The 25,240-nt window shown below is 34.2% G+C and overlaps 1 pseudogene; it reads left to right on the top strand.

The window, feature by feature from the left end:
* The first annotated feature begins 16,338 nt into the window (after positions 1-16,338).
* LOC143631243 (UDP-glycosyltransferase TURAN-like) lies at positions 16,339-19,311 on the top strand (annotated as a pseudogene).
* The last annotated feature ends 5,929 nt before the right edge of the window (positions 19,312-25,240 follow it).

The raw sequence follows: 25,240 nt of genomic DNA, 5'->3' as shown, positions 1-25,240 counted from the left end.
TAGAACAAGCTTTGAAGCCTTTTTCTGTAAACTTCCAGATCTGCGTTTTTCTTGGGAGAGATCTGATAGCCGAGATGAAGATCGAAGGGCAGTTCGTTGCGGTCCCACGGATGGCGCCAATGTCGAAACACGAAATGAATCTTACCTGATCCATGACGATGTTTCCACGGATTTTCGGGATGAACGAACCACGTCTTGATCCTCTTCTTCTGCGGCTGCGCCGGTGACCAGCTATGTTGAGACCTGCAATGGTTTCAGGGGTGTGGAGGCGACTGCTAAGATATCCTGAGGATTTCTTATTTACAAACACAAAAAGTGGTGGTGGCTCTTATTGAGCATGACCCATGATAAGGAGGTGGAGACCTCCTTATATAGAGTCTCATGGCCACCATCATGGTACCCTAATGGGCCTAGCCCAGTTAGGGTTACCTCCACAAAACCCCCTCGGCCCAATAACATCGTATTAGTCCATGTAATGAAATAAGCCAAACATAATAGATTTAGGGTCGTAAAACCGGGTTTTAGTACCATACCCCTACAAATTACATAGGAGAAACTTACCAGTTGGATCTATTTAGATTTAGCATAATTGTGCCCACGTAGATTTCATATTTTCATCCAAAAAAAGATGAAAAAGTCATAAGTTAGTTATTACATATTAATTAACTAATAAATAGTTAAGTAGAAAACATAGTGGAATAATTCAATATATACATGCTAATCTCCAATTTATTATAAACAGAGTTAACCTGCTTAACACTACAAAGTTGTGAAGTCCATGAGAAAACAAGTAAGCCTATAATAATATAATGTACAAATTATAACAAATCAATCAATACAATATTATTATTTTACAGGACCGTAATGAATATTGATAAGTGCTGAATTAGATCGAATAGCCAATGAGAGTTTTCAGTTCAATTGTCAAATGCCAGCAGAAGTATAGTAATAATCGTGTTATTAAAACACTTGTATTACTGTACAACATTTTTTGTAATTATGTTTTATGTATTAACTTAATGGGAAAAGAGATTAACAAAATTAGTGGATAGGTAAGTGTATGTGGATCAAACCAGCCTGCCACGTTTTGACTTTTGAGTTTTGCAACACTTTCAACTTGACAGCATCAAATTCTTTGGCTAAATTCATATTGTTCGCTTGCAACGCCTTAGCAACTTATTACCCCCGTGCTTTGATTTATCAAGTTCCTGTGACATGATATAACTTTAATAGTGTATTTGTGCATGAATTTGGATAATTATAGTGATAAATGTAAAGGGTATGAAATTACAGAGCGGCTGCCTTTCAAACATAAAATTCTATTTAGCATAGCTTTGTTTTCATTTAACATTTTCACAATTTGAAAAAATATCCAATTGTTGCAACTGGAAGTATTATTTCAACATTTTCAAAACTACACATGCTGAAAAGCCAATCAGGCTAAAACAGTAATTACAACTTTCCTGTTTCAGGTTAAGTAAGTCGTTAATAGTGCGTGTTTGCCCCCATAGATTCATTTTTCAATGATGCTTCTTTTTTCAACTGCTCCTTGCACACCTAATACTACAGAGAAGTTGAGTGAACCTTCCAAGATCTAGCCGCGTCGATACATCGATAAACACGAAATCGTTAAACTATAAATATGATACTTTATAGATAAACATGGATATGAATTCATTATGGTGTGGAATAACTTATGGAGAGCATTTTAACTTAGACTATGTACATTAGCTCTCTCACTAAATTAAGACATAATCTACCTATTTATAGGCCAAAGCCCAATTCACAATAAATATATATTAAATAAAAAGACTAAACCGCCTATAACTTATTCGATCGCTACGGACACCAAAACCGTGCACTAACTAAAATTAAATATGAAGAAATTTAATCAGTATAACTTAATCAAACCTCGTAAATTAGGAATTCAAGATTCTAAGCTTCTATAATTCATTTAGAATCAATAAACACGTATAAACATCAAATTAATATCTTACTGGTGTACAGGTGTGTCGAATAAGTACTGTTGGTTTGTTTGGTTGTTGGTACAAATTCTTATATTATGGTACATTCAATCAGAACATTAGGGTGACAATTAAGAATTACTTATAGCAGGTTGGAGGGATGGAGGTTACCATTGCAAACCGGGCATACTTATAGCATACGGTTCCTCATGCCAATTGATTTAACTTTCGGCATTGAATAACATTCAATTAACGATCAAGTGGAGGTGTTTATTGCAGGCGTCAGTTTCATGGCCGATTGGATTCTTGAATTACTTAACCGATTGAATTAAGATGAAGGTGTTGATTGCAGATGATAGTTTCATGGCTGCCTTTCCAAACATAAAATGCTATAAAATGTAAAGGATATGAAATTACAGAGCGGCTGCCTTTTCAAACATAAAATGCTATTTAGCATAGCTTTGTTTTCATTTAACATTTTCACAATTTGAAAAAATATCCAATTGTTGCAACAGGAAATATTATTTCAACATTTTCAAAACTACACATGCTGAAAAGCCAATCAGGCTAAAACAGTAATTACAACTTACCTGTTTCAGGTTAAGTAAGTCGTTAATAGTGCGTGTTTGCCCCCATAGCTTCATTTTTCAATGATGCTTCTTTTTTCAACTGCTCCTTGCACACCTAATACTACAAGAAATTGAGTGAACCTTCCAAGATCTAGCCGCGTCGATACATCGATAAACACGAAATCGTTAAACTATAAATATGATACTTTATTGATAAATATGTATATGAATTCATTATGGTGTGGAATAACTTATGGAGAGCATTTTAACTTAGACTATGTACATTAGCTCTCTCACTAAATTGTGACATAATCTACCTATTTATAGGCCAAAGCCCAATTCACAATAAATATATATTAAATACAAAGACTAAACCGCCTATAACTTATTCGATCTCTACGGACACCAAAACCGTGCACTAACTGAAATTAAATATGAAGAAATTTAATCAGTATAACTTAATCAAACCTCGTAAATTAGGAATTCAAGATTCTAAGATTCTATAATTCATTTAGAATCAATAAACACGTATAAACATCAAATTAATATCTTACTGGTGTACAGGTGTGTCGAATGAGTACTGTTGGTTTGTTTGGTTGTTGGTAGAAATTCTTCAATTATGGTACATTCAATTAGAACATTAGGGTGATAATTAAGAATTACTTATAGCAGGTTGGAGGGATGGAGGTTACCATTGCAAACCGGGCATACTTATAGCATACGGTTCCTCATGCCAATTGATTTAACTTTCGGCATTGAATAACATTCAATTAACGATCAAGTGGAGGTGTTTATTTCAGGCGTCAATTTCATGGCCGATTGGATTCTTGAATTACTTAACCGATTGAATTAAGATGAAGGTGTTGATTGCATATGACAGTTTCACGGCTGCCTTTCCAAACATAAAATGATATAAAATGTAAAGGATATGAAATTACAGAGCGGCTGCCTTTTCAAACATAAAATTCTATTTAGCATAGCTTTGTTTTCATTTAACATTTTCACAATTTGAAAAAATATCCAATTGTTGCAACTGGAAGTATTATTTCAACATTTTCAAAACTACACATGCTGAAAAGCCAATCAGGCTAAAACAGTAATTACAACTTACCTGTTTCAGGTTAAGTAAGTAGTTAATAGTGCGTGTTTGCCCCCATAGCTTCATTTTTCAATGATGCTTCTTTTTTCAACTGCTCCTTGCACACCTAATACTACAGAGAAATTGAGTGAACCTTCCCAGATCTAGCCGCGTCGATACATCGATAAACACGAAATCGTTAAACTATAAATATGATACTTTATTGATAAATATGGATATGAATTCATTATGGTGTGGAATAACTTATGGAGAGCATTTTAACTTAGACTATGTACATTAGCTCTCTCACTAAATTATGACATAATCTACCTATTTATAGGCCAATGCCCAATTCACAATAAAAATATTAAATACAAAGACTAAACCGCCTATAACTTATTCGATCGCTACGGACACCAAAACCATGCACTAACAGAAATTAAATATGAAGAAATTTAATCAGTATAACTGAATCAAACCTCGTAAATTAGGAATTCAAGATTCTAAGCTTCTATAATTCATTTAGAATCAATAAACACGTATAAACATCAAATTAATATCTTACTGGTGTACAAGTGTGTCGAATGAGTACTGTTGGTTTGTTTGGTTGTTGGTACAAATTCTTCAATTATGGTACATTCAATCAGAACATTAGGCTGACAATTAAGAATTACTTATAGCAGGTTGGAGGGATGGAGGTTACCATTGCAAACCGGGCATACTTATAGCATACAGTTCCTCATGCCAATTGATTTAACTTTCGGCATTGAATAACATTCAATTAACGATCAAGTGGAGGTGTTTATTGCAGGCGTCAGTTTCATGGCCGATTGGATTCTTGGATTACTTAACCGATTGAATTAAGATGAAGGAGTTGATTGCAGATGACAGTTTCATGGCCGATTGGAGTCTTCAATTCCTCAACTGATTGAATTAAGATGACAGATGATGGGTTTGAAGTTATAATAAACCCTAATAATAATAATAATAATAACGGATAACATTAACGAGCTATATTATTAATTACTAGTTTGATCCTCCCGTGTTACGGGAGTTTATTTAAAGTTTTTGTTTTAATCGTTTTGCTATTGTATGATGATTTATTTCATTTTTTAACTTAGTTTTGGTTTAATTTAATACATATATATTAGTTTGTTATTATATTTTTAACGTTTGGGTTTTATCAGTTGAGATGTTTAGATTTTTAGATTATCTAACGAACAAACATAAACGAACACGGGCATGTTGATTTTTTTTAAATGTACAAACATTAACCAAAATATTTGACTAATGAAAAAAAGGGGCGTTGATGTAGTTGACAATGGTGGGTAGTATCGGAAGTTAACCGACTATGGAGATTGTCACACCCCAACTTACGGCGGAAATGCCGGGGCGCGAACTGATTGTCACAGCTCTCAAGGTTACTATCATGCACAATATAAGTTTCAATGTCTATTTAATTATTTCAAACAAATATTCATGTACACCAAAGTTATATATAAACATTTACATTTAACATCCAAAATTAAGTTCTTGTATCTTTTCTCTAACATGCATCCTAAGTTGCTTCAAACAATCTTAATAATCACGTCACACGATAACCTGCATATGCGTTGAAAATTATATAGTTTGTCAACACAAGGTTGAGTGAGCAACACACCAGTTTAAATGTACATATAGTATATAACAAAAATATGTAGTTGCAACAAGTCATATGAGAATAACAAATTAACCAAATGAGAAAGTATAACTGATATGTCGAGAAGCACAAAGGCTAACGACTGGCGTTTGATTATACTATTATGATATTATGTTGGACCTCTCTGAATGTGGTTTACGTAAAGCATGTAAGCACATAAACAAGTAAGGTATAAGTTGTTAACACATAAGACAATAGTTGCAGTTTTGTGTATAAGTATATATGAGAAATATATTTACGCATATGTCCCCAAAAAGTGAGAAAACAAGTAAAATAGGGGAATGTGGTACTCACCTTAGCGATAAGCAAGAGGGAAAGAATACGACAAGAAGCTATGAATTACGCTATTCGGGAATGATACCGACGAGAAGTCCTAAGTAACAATAATTGCGGGGAGATAAATATAGATAGAACAATGAAGCTAACACTAAATAAAGGTTCGGGATTCGAATTTGAGCGCAAACTTACAAAAGCTATTTATTATAAATTTTATTACTTTGAAATACAACTTTTATTTATCAAGCTTTTAGTTATATAAAATACATAAAGGTACTTAGTCACATGTTTATAAATATTTCATAGTTTATATATTTATGTATATTGTTATTATCAATAAAGATATCTTTTAAATAATAGATGATAGATAATAACAATATCGTTTATATAAAATATACTCTTTTATAAAATACTTGACTAAATAATTGTGTAAAATAATAAGGTAAAATATATATACTTTAATTATATATTTTAAATAAATAAAACCTTTTTAAACTTTTAACGTTAATAAATCCAAATATATATATATATATATATATATATATATATGTAAGGCCCCGTTACCAGTGCCTCACTTTAACGTTGGATTTACTCATAAACACAGTTCTAAATATCAGAGTTAACAAAAACATTCACGGAATATTAAAAACATTCGAACCATTTCATTACATAACCATAATCCTTGTCTTAACGATCATTCCAAATCATTTAACATAAAAATTGTCTTTAAAATAACATAACACTTCCTTGAGATGCCAGCTTCTTCAAGTCCATGCCATGTGTCTCCCCTTATGCAAGTTGCCTCATTCTACTCACATGCGTGCATACTAAAAGTCAGCTACGCTGAGTGAGTTCTAGTTAATCAGGCAACATACGACACATTCACATACTAACGTATGCACCCGAAAGTACATACCTTCATATTTACTTACATACTTACTTACATACGTACTTTCATTATTTCTTTCGTACTTACATACATACTTTCATTCATACATATACGTTTTAAAGAGCATTCCGCCTTATAACCTTTGCCGATATTATTAGGGTCAGTTCCTTACGTTTGCCGATATTATTAGGGTCGGTTCCCTTCATTCGCCGATACTATTAGGGTAGGTTCCCTTCATTCGCCGATATTATTAGGGTCGGTTCCCTACATTCGTACTACTATAACATACTTGTCCTTTACATACTTTCCTTGACAATATGTGCAATCTCCGAAGAGCGTTCACGTACCATCAACATATCATACATACATTGTTCATACATCATATATATTCATACATACATCATTCATACATCACACATATCAATCATACCTTTAACTACCACTTGACGGCACGTGCAATATCCGAATATCTTTCACAAACCGTCAAGCAATCATCATACATAAATCATACAAGGCATACACTTATCACCTAAGGTAAGTGCATTAACTATCACATCAAATATGCACACAGCCCCGAAAACATAACAAGGAAGTGGGGCTAGAAACTCACCTGAACTAGATTACGTTCAACGTTAATTGTTATTCTTTTCCTTAGCTGTGCTCAACTAACTGTATAACAATTAAACATATCAATTAACTATCACTACTCACATCGCGTTTCTAGTCTAGTTATAACCCTCAACGACCGGGGGTCCGGGGCAGCGCCCCTGGCAGCGGGGTCTAGGGGCGGCAGCCCCTAGCAGGGTCCAAGGGGCAGAGGCCCTGGCTGGGGTCTAGCAGGGTCCAAGGGGCAGAGCCCCTGGCCAGGTCAGCTTGGAAAAATTTTATTTCTATTAACTGTCTTAACACATTTTCCATTAGTATTTTGAATCATTAATTAATTTGCTACTTAAAAGTTCAAGGGCTTCTTTGTAATTAAATCATTCTTTTCTAAGTCTAGGGACCATTCTGCCATTTTATTAAACTTCTAGTTCGTCCGAGTCCTTTATCGAATGGGGTTTATAACGAATGAACCCATTCTTGACGTTATAATGAATCAGACCTCCTTCGTTTGGTCTGGTTATCGAATTGAACTTTATGACGAAATGAACTCTTATAGCGAACCAGTCCTCATAATGAATTAGACTTTTTAACGAACCGGTCATCATAACGAATTGGACTCTTTATAACGAACTGGCATTATAACGAACTGCTTAGCGAATGAGACTTAGTTCGTTACTTCTCCCTTAACGAATCAACACATGAATTACCTGCTAATTCGTTACGCCCGCTAACGAACTAGGGTTAGGTCAGAATGTCAGGGAACATTCCCTGACATCCTTACCTCGTACACCTTTTCTGGCGCCGCCTTTCCGGCGTCGTCGCCAAAAAAACGAGTTTTCACTCGTTTTTCGCCCCGTTCGATCCAAATGTGAGCTAGGGTGATCCCTAAGCTCATCTTAGGTTTGGTTTATACCCGAATCCACCTGGATCTCGTGACTTAAACGGTTTAACGGTGTTGGTTCGTCGTTTCGTGACTATATCTAACGGTTTAAGCTCATACCCATATCATACTATCATTACCTTAGGTTGGAATCGGTTCTTCTTCTATCTTTCGGCTAGAGAGAGACTAGAGAGAAAGAGAGAGCTTAAGTGTGTGTTATAGGGGGTGTATGGAATGTGTGTAAAATGAATTAAATGGGTGATTAATGGTTTATATAATTATTGATCATGGGCTTAAGCCCATGGTCTTTCCTTCTTTCTTTCAAAACCCAAGTCCATAACCCATATCCATTTACCCAACACTAGCCCGACTCATAATAACTCATATTTCATTTATTAACCGAAACTCGAAAAACAGGATGTTATATATATATATATATACATATATATGTATATATATGGTCTTAAACAAAGTTCGGAAAATGGTCGGCTTATATGTCGGTTTTAGTAAAATATAGATTAGCTAATATTAGTTAATATATAATTTAGAAAACCTTTTGATCCATTAAACAATTAAAGAAAAACAACACAAAAATACGAAAAACTGCCATGGCCGGGACTCGAACCCGCGCCATGGCCGGCTTAGAGTATGAACATCACCACAGCCAAACAACTACACTGGTGCTTCTGATGTTAATATCATGATAACATCTGCTTAAAACCACCCAGCCCTGCACCCATCTAATATTATGAACCCTAGGTTCATAATCGCGTAATCCGCCACGAATTGATTCGATTAACGTTATGATAAATAATGAGGATCAGATGGCAAGTTTATTACATACAACTATTACCTTAAATGATGATCCAATGATGGTGATTCTTGCGCGAAACCCGTGGCTAGAAAGAGTTCCAAAACGTAATATAAACAGCAGAGATAATCTAATTAGACATGGGGCTATGGAGGACGATGGTGTAGGGATTATGCAGGAGTGTTTAATTGAGTTATGGAATGAAAAAGTCTAATGCAGTGGAATCAGAATCGGAAAATACAGTTTTAAAACAAATAGATTAATTAAATTTTAGAATAACGCAAAAAATCGCGATCACCGATATTGTTGTCCACTTAAACTCATGCCTTAATCCTTACCGGGACAAATAAGATCCAACAATTATATTACTCAGTGGTTTACACAATTAAGACCCGCTTATTTTCAGCTTTTACCGGACCAGACCACCCCAACTTGACTTAAACCTCAAAATTAGCAGATTTAAAACTTTTTGTTGCTTTATTTTTTTATGAATAGTTAAGACGATCAAGGGTATTGTTTATCCACCTAAGCTTAAGCATCAAAGTCTACCAAGCAGCCACTAGATATGATTAAGGTTCAATTAATTTATAGCTAGTGTTCCCCACAACATGACATACCCCCGTTATCAAGCAATACACCAAACCATTACCACAGGTGAGTATGCAAAATTTCATCTGTAGGGCTTACATGTAGCGTGTCCCTTGTGGTTCGTTTCTTAATGGTGATGAGACGCGAGCAAGGGGACCCCACATGGCTAACAACGTGGATGATCAAGTCTATAATGTATTTGTACTTTTGTACTTTTGTGATTATGTTTATAGACTTATAAGGGTTTGCTCTTTTTGGCTTTATTTTAATATCCACAACCCCACTTAGCAATTGTGAATACCCAGATGAACAGATTGCATACAGACCCATGGTCTCCGGACGCGGGGCATCCCATCAATACAAGATTTAAGGTTATAAAACCATACGCCAATGATGTGTAAAACACTAAAACCAGCAGTTTAAGATTTATATCACAGGCTACATGGCATACTCTAACGTTAAACCTACCCAAGCATCATATGATAACGTATTCAAAAAAAATTTTAAAACTTATAATATTTCCACTTTTCATACCAAGAAGAGGCTTGAGTATGGCCCGACCTTTCATTACTTATTTTACATGGACAAAACGCTTTACCCACAAGAGATTTCCAACCCATTTTATCAAATTTGCTCTTTCATTTTCAAAGCTGAGCCTACCGACACATCCCAAGTTAAGTGCGTTTTCTTTTATTTATCTCATATTATTAGTAGTTTGAAAAACCAATTTCCGATAAATATCATCATCTCCCACTTTAAAGCAAAAAACTAAATTCAAGGGACATTTTTAAACCATTTTTCAATTTTTTTTTCAAAATTTGAGTTAAATTTAAACTACGACTCAAATATCCTATCCGCACACTTAAATTTTGCATTGTCCTCAATGCAAGGATAAGGACGACTAAAATAAAATACAAAATAAAGTCGGACTAAAAAAAACCTAAAAATCTAAAAATAAAAACAAAATGAAAATTAATAAGCTAGATAATGGAAAAGACTTAGCTGGTAATATGCGCATGAACATTGATGCTAAAGTCTTCTTCCATGAATGCCCTCCAACTACGAACGTGCTCAGCAAACAGTACCTCCTTTTCCCACACACGAACGTTAGTGGCAAAACAAAACAAACATATCTAAAATGTATCTTATCATAATGATAGATATTATGCAATTAAAGTGTTTCATAATAAATATATAAAATATAATATTCAAGAGCAAATAAATAAATATGAAGTATACGGCTCCACTTCTCCATCATCCCCACACTTGTTTTTTTCATTATACTCAACCTGGGGATTGTCTCTAGCTCAAACTTTATTCAAACTAGCAAAACTTAAAAACACAAAAACAAAGACGAACTACAAACACTACGTTAGTGACTCGATTAAATATACAAACTCCACGAAACCTTTCCATACTTGAACTTAATTAGGAGGTTTCTCCTTGATTTAGACCCTGTCCAACCTGTTTAGTTCCACCCGGAATTTATCAAACAGTAATATATCAATGGTGGAACCGCAAAAAAATTAAATTAGAATTAAAAATCAATAACGGTTCAGACCACCTATATTTAAACTTACCTGGCTAGAGCCGAATGCGTTGTAAGTATCGAGAAGACTGGTCATGTTTGACATTTAATGGCTTTTTCACTCCCGTAGACCATCTCCTAAAATATACGCAACTTCGGTTTTCAGGTAACCTATCATCCTCGACCTTCTCCTGTGGTTTTGATTCCTGATAAGTATTCAAAACACATTCCACGGGCCGGTAATGGTGTTCTTTCTCTAACACCACATCATCATCTACAACGTCCTCTACAAATAGGGCCTCGAAAAATGCAACATCCTCATTAACGTCTAATGTGTCTCCCCCGTCATAATCCGACAATCCATCCAACTCCAGATTCAAGAATTCATATTCCTCAATCAATTCATTCACAACCTCTTCCTCAATGCCAAACATCAACTCAAGTGAATCTACCAAATCCACTTCATCCTCTATCTCTTTTTTCTTCATTAGCGACATCTAATAAGCAGCCCACTCTTCTTCGTTTATCTCATCATCAGAGTCACTCCAAAAATCAATAATAGCATGTGAAACCGGAGGTGGGACTTCAACATCCATTTTTGTCTCCGTTACTTGAGTGATCTCCTCATCTGACTGCTCAACATATTCCAAGGATCTCAACCTCTCCATTTCATCTTCTTCATACAGTCTCCTAGAAATTTCTTCCACTTGACGTTGGAGATCTGTAATAATATCCTGGTGATTTTTGAAGATGGTATCATGCTCAACGAACATCTTTTGGGTATCTGTAGCCATGTATTCGACCAACATCTTTTCTATCTTACCCATAGCAGCTACATTCTCAACATAAAGGCTTTTAGAAAATTGATCATAACACTGCTCCTGGTTTTGCAGAGGTTGCTGATACGAATTATCAAAATAATACGGAAAAGGTCCCTATGAAAAATTTTGCACCGGCTACACAGAAGGGTTAGCATAATGATGTGCCAAACTCCCCATATATGATTGTTGCTGCACATAAGGGTTAGTACGATTATATGGACATGCACGAGTCATATGACAACCAGCGCATCTATAACAAATAAAGCGAGAACCCTTGTATGGACAATCATAGTGTAAATGAGGATCACCACACGTATCATAATTAAGTTTACTATAGTATGGACATTTAATGATAAAGTGAGGTCCATTACAAATTTCACACATAATTACAAGAATCTAAACAAGCAAAAGACACGGACAATTAGACACCTACGATTCAAAGCAAAAACTAAATAAATAAATAAATAAAAATAAACACGTAAAAATATAATTAACTAAAACCCTAAAAACTCAAAATCAAAAACACAACAGCACGTATATAGCAAGTAAGTCCAATCAAAGCTAATATCGCAATCGCCAAAAGTCCCCGGCAACGGTGCCAAAAACTTGATGTGCTAAAAGTAGTCAAATAATTATTAACTAAAAATAAGCTAATCTAGACACTAAGTAATAATTCTAGACTCTTATCTTAACTTAAACTACTAACCGGCAAGTGAACCGGTCGACTCTAGTACAGCTAAGTAAGTCCGGATATCGAACCCATGAGACTCTTTAAATTGCGTAAATTAACTAATTAGACTCGACTAACTGACACGTCTATTTAATTATTATTATAAGTGGGTTTATTATAATACTATTAATTAAACTAATATTAAAATCTAATTAATAAAAAAAACAAGTAAAAACGAAAAGAATATTTTTAAGAGTTTAAATCAGATGACGATGAAAAACCACATAGGCTAAAATCCCCAAAGTTTCAGTTATCAATTATTAGGAAAATGCTTGTTATGGAATTGAGATCATAAAATAATCACTTAAAAGAAAACCCGAATAGGACCCCTGACCCTTCAAGAAGACACCTATGGATTTCTATTAAGTTCTTGAAAACACCAATTTTAATATTAGACTTCCTTACAGTTATCTAATTAATTATGATAGAGTACCTTTATAGTGAAATTCTACCTTACCGCGCGGAAATCAAAGGTAATTTGATGAACTTAATTGACTCGCTAGACAATATTAAGTAATCAAACCTAGATGGACTCCTTACGAATAACTAAATCTAGCAATCTCAATCAACAAAGATCTAGCAGTAACCTATCACCTTACAGCTTTCTAGGTTAGCAGCACACTTTTATTCGTTTGACTAATAATATTATTCCTATGACCTTATTCGAATTCAATCATAAACTAGTTAAAAACACACAGTAGATGACCTAACAAAATCCTATTATATGAAACAATCACCAAGAATTTTGTAGAATAATAAAACTAGAACAACCAAAACCAAGTACACATACGCATCAATCAAATAAACCAAACAATTTACTGAATCATAAACCATAACGAAAAGCAAATTCCAAATAAAATAGAACTTCAAACAATGGTTCATCACAAGCCTAGGCAGTCTAATAAATTTAGCCTAGCATCTTAAAATCAAAGAAACTAAAATAATTAAGTGCAACAACCAAGCTCATGATTAAAAAAATAAATTCAAACCGAATAGTGATGATGCTTGGTTGAGTATGTGTTGAACCCAAACGATCTATGCTCAAACCAACGGCTTTCTTGTGATTTCTCTCTTTCTTTGTTTTTCTCCAACTTATGCGTAGGGATCTCTTTTTCGTTCAACTCCGTAGGGTATATCTCCAAATCAGCTGACCCTCCATATCTAATGGGCTTCCACCATTATATCCAAGAACCCTTTTCTATTGTTGTATCTTGCGTTTTACTTCAAAGATTGTGTCCGGGACTCAAAACCGCGCCATGGTCGGCTTAGAGTATGAACATCACCACAGCCAACCAACTACACTGGTGTGTCTAATGTTAATATCATGATAACATCTGCTTAAAACCACCCAGCTCTGCACCCATCTAATATTATAAACCCTAGGATTCATAATCGCGTAATCCGCCACGAATTGATTCGATTAACGTTAAGGTAAATAATAAGGATCAGACGGCGAGTTTATTACATACAACTATTACGTTAAATGATGATCCAATGACGGTGATTCTTGCGCGAAACCCGATGGCTAGAAAGAGTTCCAAACGTAATATAAACAGCAGAGATAATCTAATTAAACATGGGGCTATGGAGGACGATGGTGTAGGGATTATGCAGGAGCGTTTAATTGAGTTATGGAGATCTGTAATTATAATATCTAGAATTAGGGCATGGCGGTGAGTATATTACGAATCCAAATCAATTTGATGATAATTTCCTAATTAATTTCGTTAAGAGGGTCGTCTATACCTTACATATGATTTCCTTGAATAAACTCCGAGAATTAAGGATCAAGATACGACTTGGGTTACGAATACACATGGTTATCGGGTTTGGGTCTTGGGTATACGGGTTTGGGTTATAGGTTGGATGATATTATCAGATATTTGCAATATGGTCCTTCTAGTATGGGTGTGGATGGATTTCAAGGTTAAAATATGGTTAAGGGGTTAAAATGTATATGTTTGAAAGTTGTTTTAATATAACAAATATTAATAAAATAATATTACTCGATAAACGCAATACTTTTATCGATAAAATTTACCGAACATTATTGGGTCGGGTAATGGATATGAACATTAATTTAGAAAATCCAAGTTGTTACAGAGATAATAGACCATCAACGGAGAACATGTAAAACACATAAATTAAATTAGGGTTTGATTAATAAATGAGATCTTAAAACCCATTTGAGGGCTATTAGAGTTTGGTAAGACCCATAACCCGTGAAAATTATTCTTTGATGATTAAGGGGTTATTTTACAAATTATTGAGATGTTATAACCCGTTTAAGGGTTATCCGGGTTTGGTGAGACCCATGACCCGTGAATATTATTGTTTGCTTATGAAATAGTTTTACAAATAAATGAGATGTTATAGCCCATTTAAAGTTTATCCGTGTTTGGTGAGACTCATACCCGCGAATTCGGGTCAAATGCTTGAGAAGCCTCCATTTATAAATCAAGCAATCTGGTGGCTCTAGAGAATGGGGGAACAACCTGAGAGCGACACCTAGGATTTTATAGTAGGCAATTATATAGATAGATAATCAAATTGATGGACATAATAATAATAAAGATAAATAAAAATATATTAACTTATATATAATTAATTTAATTGATGGACATAAATATACCAGAATAATTATACTAAACTGTAAGGCTTCATGTAGTTGTACGATACGCTTAAAGAACGAAATGATATATCGGCAAATTACTTTTTTTGCCCTATTATGAGAAGACGTTTATGTCCTCGTTTTAATTGTGAAATTACCATCTTAGCCATCACTCCTACTTAATAATATATAATAATAATATAATTTTATAATATAATATAGATATAGATATTTATATAGATATAGATAACCACTTGGGCTAGCTCAAGTGGCCAGCCAAATGATGGGTAAGAGCTTGATGCCGATTGGCCTCTCAAGTTCGAATCTTGATGACGACACGAGTTTTCTATTAGAGTGTCCCTTCCCAGAGAGCTTCCTCTTGTGGGTGGACAACTCCTGTCAAGTGGCAGGGGGCTCGAAATTTTCTCGTGGAACGCCTAGCCAAACTCGGATGCCAAGTGTGGGCCCGGTTAAGACAACATAGTCTTGGCCCGAGTAGGGCGGTTGGGGCTCTCTCCGAGAGCTGTGGCTGAATATTCAACCACTATGAAAGTCGCCGTTAAAAAAAAATAGATATAGATATTGACCCATGATGTATGTAGCAGGGAGTGTTGATCTTTATGAATCCGGGTGTGCATAAAATTGCAGGTTTAAGGATGATATTACTTTAGTGGTTTCTATTATGATACATTTCATCCACACAGGTTGAATAAACTATTTTTCATCCCAAACTGGAACTTTTATCAATCTCGTCCCTATTTGTAATTAACATATATAAAGTTTGATAATTAATGTAAACTTTCCTTAACCAGACAAAGGGAAACTGATTACATGGGGATCAACAGACGATCTTGGTCAAAGCCTTGTGAAATCAGAGAAACATGGGGTATTACAATACAGCTTCATCTACTTTATACTATATATCAAGTTTTATATATAAGAAGCTAACTTGCAGTTTCTTTACATGCTGTTGTTATGGAAACACCATGACCTTTCCCTCTTCCGAATGAAATTTCATTAGTGAGAGCTGCAACCGGTTGGGCACATTGTGTCTGTGTAACAGGTACCACTACTTCTATCTGTATTCGTATCAGTAATTCTGATTATTATATTTTATTATTTATAAACTTCATATTTTGTCTGCAGTAGCAGGAGTGGTATACACATGGGGATAGAAAGAGTGTGTCCCATCTGAAAGTCGTTAGTGACTCAAACACGAATCATAATCAAGAGAAAGATCCATTTGAGAGACAATGCGTTTTTAACAGAACACGGTAGTAATATTATTTCGATGATGTATGAGTTGGAACAAGTTTGGGAAATCAAGTGAGATGGTTAGCTTAACGTTCAATATTTTTCATATCCTGCTATACTTTCATGAATATTGCAAGCAAATTATGTTTTAGAAGCTAATTTATGTTTATATAAACAACCAAAATCAAACTATTTCATAATATGGTAAGACAAATATTGCAATTTTTTACGAAGTGATTATTTCTGATTGATCTTTTTTTTTTGGTCAGGGGTATAATAGTATCCTCATTCTCTTCTTGTTTTCTTTTCTCTTTTTTTAAGACATAGAGCCACAGTGTTATATGATCAGCCTCCTGACCTTTTTCAGCCAGCTAGGCTTGAAGAAAAGCATAGGGTAAAACAAACATCATTTCAAAACATTATGAGAATTTAATGGTTCAAAAAATTTTATATTGATTGTTGTTTGCAGTTGTTTGGTAGAATTAATAACGATATCTCTCGGTCAAACAATCCACCAGACTGCATCAGCTATGGTAATTTCTTCCCCTTGATATTGTTGTTTAGTATTGCATGAAAAGGTCTCATAGTTTGTCTGGGATCTGTCTTATGTGCTCAGTAACCTCGCTTATTTTCACGAACAAACTCAAAAGCTTTAATTTTTAGAAATAGAAGCCGTTTAACTTTTCAAAGATTTTGACTTTAAGGTAGTCCATACATGTTATCGGAATAAAATGATGACCATAAGTTACCTTAAATTGAATGTTTTACAGTTGGTTACATGTTTATGGGTGAAAATGACTCAAAGTTGGTTCCTTATTAATGCGCAACTTTTAAAAGATTTCATGTTGATTTTAAACATAACTGTCTTACACTCATGTTATAGGATTTACGAGCCAATTCCTGCAAGATCCAAACGCAACTTTGTTTACAAACCCGATTAGGACGATCATCATTTAAAGTAGAATAGGCCCGCACTTATTGTCAGCAATACGAGCTGGTGTGAACATCTTCAGTTTTTAATGGTTACATTTTTTTGAATACAAATTGAATTCAAAAAACTATGGAATGATGTTATTTTTCAGACCCCAGATGAAGATTTTGGCATTCTTTTAGAAGCAGCAATGATGTACGATAGGCGTGTTGCTACGTTACTAAGCGAAAATGACTCAAATGGGGATGAGTTTTCTTGGAAAGCTATTGAAGAGGGGAAAACGTTTTTATATCCAAGATTATTATTTGTTATCACCGGTGAGGATTTAATTCATGTTATTGTTTTTCATCCTTTACATAACAAAAAAAGTAAAAATAAAATAAAAATAAAAATTAACATGTAGTTTTTTAAAAACTTTGAAGGGAAAGGACCCGAGAAAGAGAAGTACGAGGAGAAAATAAAGAAACAGAACCTTAAACGTGTAGCTTTTCGAACCATGTGGCTATTACCAGAGGATCATTCCTTGCTTCTAGGATGGTGTATCTCTGATTCGTAATTCATTGTTTTACACAGTTTCTATTCACTATGAATAGTTCGATTCAGGTCATCATTTATCTATAATGGGTTAAAAGGATAAAGTCTAAAAATAAAACATTTCAAATGGGTTTAAAGCCGCTGAAAATGTAGTTTTAATGCATATGAATCTGTAAATTTTTGTTCAAAATATAACATTATTATCGAAATATAGTAACTTTTGTAATCATATTTGACACAAATTGTTTGTATAAAAGGTAAAATATTTATGTGGAAAAAAGTGTTTTTGGATCAAACCGACTCGTTTCAACCTATAAAAAAGGAAACATGTCAAATGGTTTTGAACGGGTCAAAGTTTGTTCAAAATGTATGTATAATGCATATAATCTTGTAATTTTTTGATTCAAGAAATAAGATCATGATTGAAAGAAACAATTTCTTATCATATCTGACATACTAGTGTATATAGTAGTAGCTAAATTATACGGGCAAAACAATTTCGAACCATACAAAGATTTACTCTTTTGACCCGAACTCGTTTGTTAACAGGCCTGACCCGCCCATTTTTCCACATATATTCATATCGTGCTTTATATTGCATGTTCTATATTTTCAAGTTCGGCTGATCTTGGTGTTTTCTTGCATACTTCTTCATCAGTGTATTATTTAATGTTGTTTGAATTTGTTCTTTTTCGTTTTAAAATTCTACCTTGTTTATCTTCTTAAAAGTTAAAATACGTCTTTGTATGTTGTCGAGTTGTAGATTTGTTTAGATGTGGTCTTCCTGTTTGTGCTGTTTCTTATTCTTGGTAAATAACTCTCTCCATATTTTTTGATCAACCATCTTAATGTTTAATTACTTAATAAGATAATACAAAGTTTGCCTTTTTGTTGACTTTCGTGAAGCATCTCGGAGCTTGTAAAAGTGGAGAAAAATGGCCTACTATTCTCATATTCATCCGAGCTTGCTGATGAACTCATGGTAAGTGAGTAAACCAAAAGAAATATTTGAGTTATTGATTATTTAATGTTTTTTAAGTTGGCAAGTTTTGCAAATGCTTTTTAAGGGCTTTCCCGATTGATGTGCTGCTTTGAGAACGCTGAGAAACGGGGTTTTGGAAATGGGTGTGTATGCAAAATAGGCTACTAAGTGGGAAGCTAATGCAAAGCCATTGAGATCCAAGGTAATCTCACTTTTCAGGTCAAAACATTTTATTTTTGGTATGAGTTGAAACGAGCCAGGTTGACTCACTACCCCTTTTTATCTTTTTTCAAAATATTTTGTAAAACTATGGTTACTAAAATATATTATCACAATAATAATCTATATTTGAGCAACAACTGCTTAAATGTTTTCTGTGACTTTGGGCAGTATTCAACATGTTTGACCTACAGGCATATTCGCTAATATTTTTATCTGACTACTTTGACCTGTTGACATAAAACCCAACTTGATTGTAAGTAACTGACTAACTGGTCAAGGCATTGAACAAGAATCTATTTTCGTTTTTTAATTTCCAGGTGTTCTCTAGTGACTTGAATTGATATCAAGTTGTTATGTTCTTGGTAGCGGATGACACTAACTGAATTGCAGTTTATTTTAGCGGAAGACTTAGGTTATAATAAAATATTTATTTATTTGAAAACTTTTCGGATAATAAATATCCAAGTATTTGATTTATAAATCATGTTTAAATCTTGTTATAATATTTTAATAATTTAAAACTGAGCCATCATTACCTTGCGAGCATCTAACTTCATGAATGATTATAATTCCTTGCTACATGTGCTAATCTGTTTCCCTGAAATGTGGAAAAAATACGTCAGCTATATGCTGGTGAACACGTACGACTCTAAAGATATGTAAATTACCATTACAATACAAATATAGTTTTCTTGACAAGCTCAGCGAAAGTATTTCTACTTCCTGGATATGTACCACTGCCCTACACACCCAAAAGTGTTCCCCGAGCCACGTATCCCTTAATGGGGAACTAGTTATGACCGTTAGCCCGCAGCCACGTAACCTTTGACTGTTTAGGCTGAACAGTTATGTTTGAATCCAGACACATGTGTAATCGGTCTGAGTTGATTTTATTTTCTACTTTGTATTATAACGTTTTAGACATCATGTAATCTCATGTAAACGTTGAATTACTCTTTAAGACAAACAACCGTTCATCTTATTTAATTTGTTATGGATGCTAATAAGGTGAATGAACTGTATCTATTTTGGTTTTCAGAATTCTAACATTTACTTTTGACTTTTGAAAGCCAAACACTAATCCTTTTCTCTCTGTTTGTAGTGTAGGTAGATTCGTTTGATTACATGCCTCCTGACTAGGAGCACCTCTTTGAAAGTTATGAATCTGCTACACTTGTTGTATTTGAATGGCGGTACGTAATTTCTTTGCACTATTATATCAAATGGCTAAAAATATTATTTTCTATATGTATGCTTAGCAAAAAAAAATCATACATCGAGCGAATTGTCGGTTCCACTAATCAACCACCACTTCTTGACACCGCTGGAGAGGTACATTTTATTAACAACATGTTTAGTGTTTATTACTATACTTAAACTAGTGTTTGATCCCCGCGTTGCGGAGTGTGTAAAATTGTTTATTCACACATTCACTTTACTTGAAAACATAAAGGGTCACCACCACCATCGTTCTCGGTCACCATCCTCTCTCGTGCGACAAGAAGTTTTCGTTAACTATTAAGGAAACCGAATGATAAGCAGACGTAAAACGTTGTATCGTGAATAATGTGTCATATTGACCAATAACATAAAAAAAATAAGTGCAACACAACATTCTAAAAAACAATATGAAATTATATATAAAAAAACTAAATTTATTATAGTTTACAGACCGTATGAACTCTTATAAAGTTCAAAGACAACAACATGAATTTAATAAAAACTAACAGAGGTTATTTTAGCATTTGTATTAAAAAACACACACAAAAACCAGCTCATCAAATGGTCAAACTTGAGACCTACAACTTCACACCAGACCAGATTTACAACCACACCAATTGAATTCTTTGTTAAAAAACTCAGTTGTATTAATAACACACAAAACCCAGACCCTTCAAAGGGTTAAACTTGAGACCTACAACATCACACTCAACCAAACTTACCACCACACAATTCACTTCTTTGTTAAAAACTCATATGTGTTTTTGTATGTATTAAAATCACTTGTGTTAAAAACAATATGTGCAAAAGATGAAGCAAATATTACAACACTATAATCCACAATTCTCCCAAAATTGTTAAAACTCATATGTGTTTTTGTATATATTAAAATCACTTGTGTTAAAAACAATATATACAAAAGATGAAGCAAATGTTACAACACTATGATCCTTGTTTATATATAAATTCTATAGCAATTTATTATACTTTTAATGCCGGGTGCTTGAATTGCGGAAACTTCTTCTCACATCATTACCTTATGACTTTAACATTAGTGTAAGCTACAGTTAGATTTTAAAAATATCAAGTCCTAATATGTATAAACAAGAAAAAAACTTCAAAACATAAAAAAAAAAAAAAAAAAAAATCAACGCACTCACATTAATATTATAGATTTTTCCTAAAAATTATGCAGATTATGGACTTTCAACCAGGAGTATTTCTCAATGTCAAGGTATACCATTACTTGTTAAATGTTATAAAAAAAATTACTGATAATCAGCATGGTTTGTTACTTATCTTTGTAGTAACTTTTATTTTGCTCATAGTTAAAGTTCTTAACATACATGGTGCGGCCATGTGTTTGTGTAATATGGTTGTACATCCTTTATGAGGTAATTATGTCATTAGATTTTTTAACATTCGAGGTTTTAACTTACATATCATGAGTCGTGATTGTGTAATGGACTTATACATTAACGAACTAGCCTAGATCACTAACGAATGGACTCATTCGCTATACAATCCATAGCGAATGGGCCATTTACATTAAATATTCAACCTAGACTATCTATAATTTATTCGATCACTACGGACAACCAAAACAGTGCACTAACAACACCCCCTTTTCCGTAGAATACTTTAATTTTGAATACTTTAACTGCAAATCACCAGTCACAAACCGTGCACTAACAGACACCCCCTTGACTGATGATTTTCGGGCTTGTGCAAATAGACAATCTTTAAATCTCTTCAGCAAACCAACAACTTGTAGCCTTTCATATCAGATCACCCCCTCAATGTTAGCAACTCTTGGAGATCATCCCGATCATCCATTGGCGTATGATATGGTACAATCTTTCAACAATCAGCAACAAGTCATCAGCTATCCGTCAGCACCGGTAAAGAAAACATATCTTTACGTTTAACCTCGTCACACATCTTCGTGAACAACTCGATCATTCAACATCTTTCACTTCGGTTTTCCCTCTCTTGATAACGTGTATCCCAAATACACCCTTTGAAGCTCTTCCACGTCCCATTCGAAAAGATACACTAATGTTTGGGCATAAGATTCAGAGTTCCAACCTCCACTAATAAACCCCAAATGATCAAATTCTTCAATCCAATGACAAGACTCGTATATTCTTCAATAAGATCAACTCGTTCGAGAATCGTCCCCTTCAACAGAAGTAATCCGCCATTTACTCGTAGCCAACATAGTCAGGATCAAAGTCCCTCAGAAAGAAGTAAACAAACAGACACTCGTATCCCACATAGTCAGGTTTCAATCTTTGAACAAATCAATCACCAATCGAAGAACACTTGCAGTCTTGAACTCAGTTAAACGTAGCTTTGCAAACATGAATTACCACCCGAATTGCAGTAATTTTTCAAGAAAACCTTGCAAACGTAGGAAGATGCAGGCTAAATAAACTCAAATGAATGTTTTATCTCCCCCTTTTCTTGACAAATTCAGCAAGGTCTTGAATAATCTTCAACGTTCACTAACAATATCCTCTTTAAATTAAACGTGGACCCCCCCTCGGTCAATTGAAACGAGTAAAAAGTCGGCCGGAAAATATATTACCAAATATTAAGAGAAGAGTACCCAACACATTAGGAACATCCCAGAAAAATTTCAATTAAGAAAATTTTTCCCGATTTTCCCGCCAAAAATTCACCGAAAATTTTCGAAAAATAAATATTATCGCCAAAATTTTCAAGAATGAAATCTCACTTGCGAGGAGTATTCAGAAAAAAATTCACGCAAGAAAAATTTTCCCGCCATTTTTTTAACGAATCACCTTTCATTCGTTATACATATCCATTATTCGTTACACACTTAACGAATCTATTCAATTCGTTATAAATTACCAACTGTAATTCGTTATAACATTTACACGAATGGCTTCCCATTCGTTAAGATGTCCACACTTCGTCATACATAACGAATTAGTCTTAATTCGTTACTCATACCTTAACGAATTAACTTAACGAATTGCCTTAATTCGTTATCATAACCTTAACGAATTAACTTAATTCGTTAAATTTTCCATAACGAATTGCTACAGTAGATTCGTTAAACTTCCTTAATAATTTGCTACAGTAACTAACAAATCAGGTGGTTAGATCTGAACAGCTCGCCGGAAAAACGTTTTTCGCCGGAAAATCCTAGATCTGGCCAGAATCTGCAAAATTTGAAGCTTCATCCATGGTGAAATCCTCAAAACCCCATAATTAACCACCAAATTTACACTGAACACTCGGTTTTTCATCCTGAACACAAATCTAACATCCAAATAACTTAAAAACCACTGAATCATCATAAACAGAATCAAACTATAACATACTCTTCCATGGTGAATCACTCAATTCACCATAAATTAACGCCAAATTACACCAGTAGATTCGTATTCCCTTAACTAACACGAATCTATCATCAATTTGACTTAACAATCATTGAATTGATCCAAATCTGATCAATCCGTGACCATGCTCTTCCATGGCATATCCTTCAATACACCATAAATTAACCTCAAATTACACAGGAAGTTCCCTCTTCCATCAATAAACACAAATTCACCAACAAATCCATCAATAACACATTAATTTACTCCATATCTTACCAAAACCCAAGAACACGAAGAACACGAATTTGACCAGATTTAATACCTTAATCTATGTACCGAGAGCAAAGTTCGAGAGATTTAAGCATCCTACATGCTTATGGCCAGAGATACTATCGATATGTGTGTGATATTTAAACAAAACAAAAGGATGTTGTTTTTGTATGTGTGACATTCATGACAAAACGAGGTACACTATATTCATTACGTAACAAGTAAACGATAAATCGGTTAATTCGTAGTGCTTAAACGAGTAACCGACCGATACTAATTATGACCTGTATACATACTGAGGGGTCATATACGAGTTATATATATGTCATAGAGGCTAACATATTGATATTTAGGCCCCAGTACGTTTAAAACTCTTTAAACGAAAAAGGTTTCGTTTATCGATACGCTATAAGCTTAAACGCAATCGTTAATATCAAAACAAGCATTGTAGCATCCGTTAAGCCGAAAAAGATTTATAAAACACTTATATGACATGTTCTAAGCAATCCGTGAAAATATTTTGGAATTTTACAACGAGTCAGTACGTTTTTCTTATTTTACAAAAATAAGCTGAAAAACACTCATTTTTGCGCTATTTCTCACACCCGAATTAATTTTCTTGCGAAAAACCGAACCCGAACTAAATTTGAAGTGGGCTTTTCATGTTTGGGCTTGTATAATTAGAGTAATGGGCCAAAACAGCCCATTAAGGGCCCTTCTTTGCTCCGATCGGAACAGCCACCAAACCATACATTCTTTTTTTATATAACTTAATCCTTAAGTCATTGTTATTCATTCTAACATACAAAATTTTGAAGTCCAAAGTAGCTCCAGCTCTGTTCTATCAACTCCCTTCAAAACCCTAAGGTAAGGTCAAGTTTTATGAAGATTTAACAAAGTTTGATTCATATAATTAACATATAAACATGTTTTAGTTAGTTTTAAACATGTTTAACCATCCAAAAACCCTAAAAATCAAGTAAAACCATGTTTTGATGTTAAACATGTTTACAAACCAGGAACATATACCTTTTTGGTCAAAAACGCGGATTAGAACATGAATACAACGTTTTTACGGTTAGAAAGTTCGGTTTGAACCCAAAACCGAAACCCTAATTATCAAGGCTGTTACATGGATGATTTATGCTTGGTTTGATGTTATATGATATGTAGATATACTGAGTTTGCAACCCGAGACCCGGAAAGTTGTTTAAGCTAGCAAAATTCATCGAAAACCGACAAGGTAAACCCGTAACACTCGTTTAGGGGCTGTTTAGTATTAGGTTGTGACATGCTTGTTGTTAGCTTGTGAAAACTTGCAGGGACATTAGGGATCATATAAATGAGTCCCTGTTCAAATTTGGTAATTTTTCGATAAACGGAGAATATTTGGTGAATTTATTTCCGTTTATGAGCGTTTATTTGG

The sequence above is a fragment of the Bidens hawaiensis genome, unplaced genomic scaffold (assembly GCF_021521415.1).
Source record: "Bidens hawaiensis isolate Kalapana, Puna unplaced genomic scaffold, B.hawaiensis_p1.1 tig00005976_1, whole genome shotgun sequence".
Classification (NCBI taxonomy): domain Eukaryota; kingdom Viridiplantae; phylum Streptophyta; class Magnoliopsida; order Asterales; family Asteraceae; genus Bidens; species Bidens hawaiensis.
Note: the sequence above shows the minus strand (reverse complement) of the source record. Positions and strands in the feature narration are given on the sequence as shown.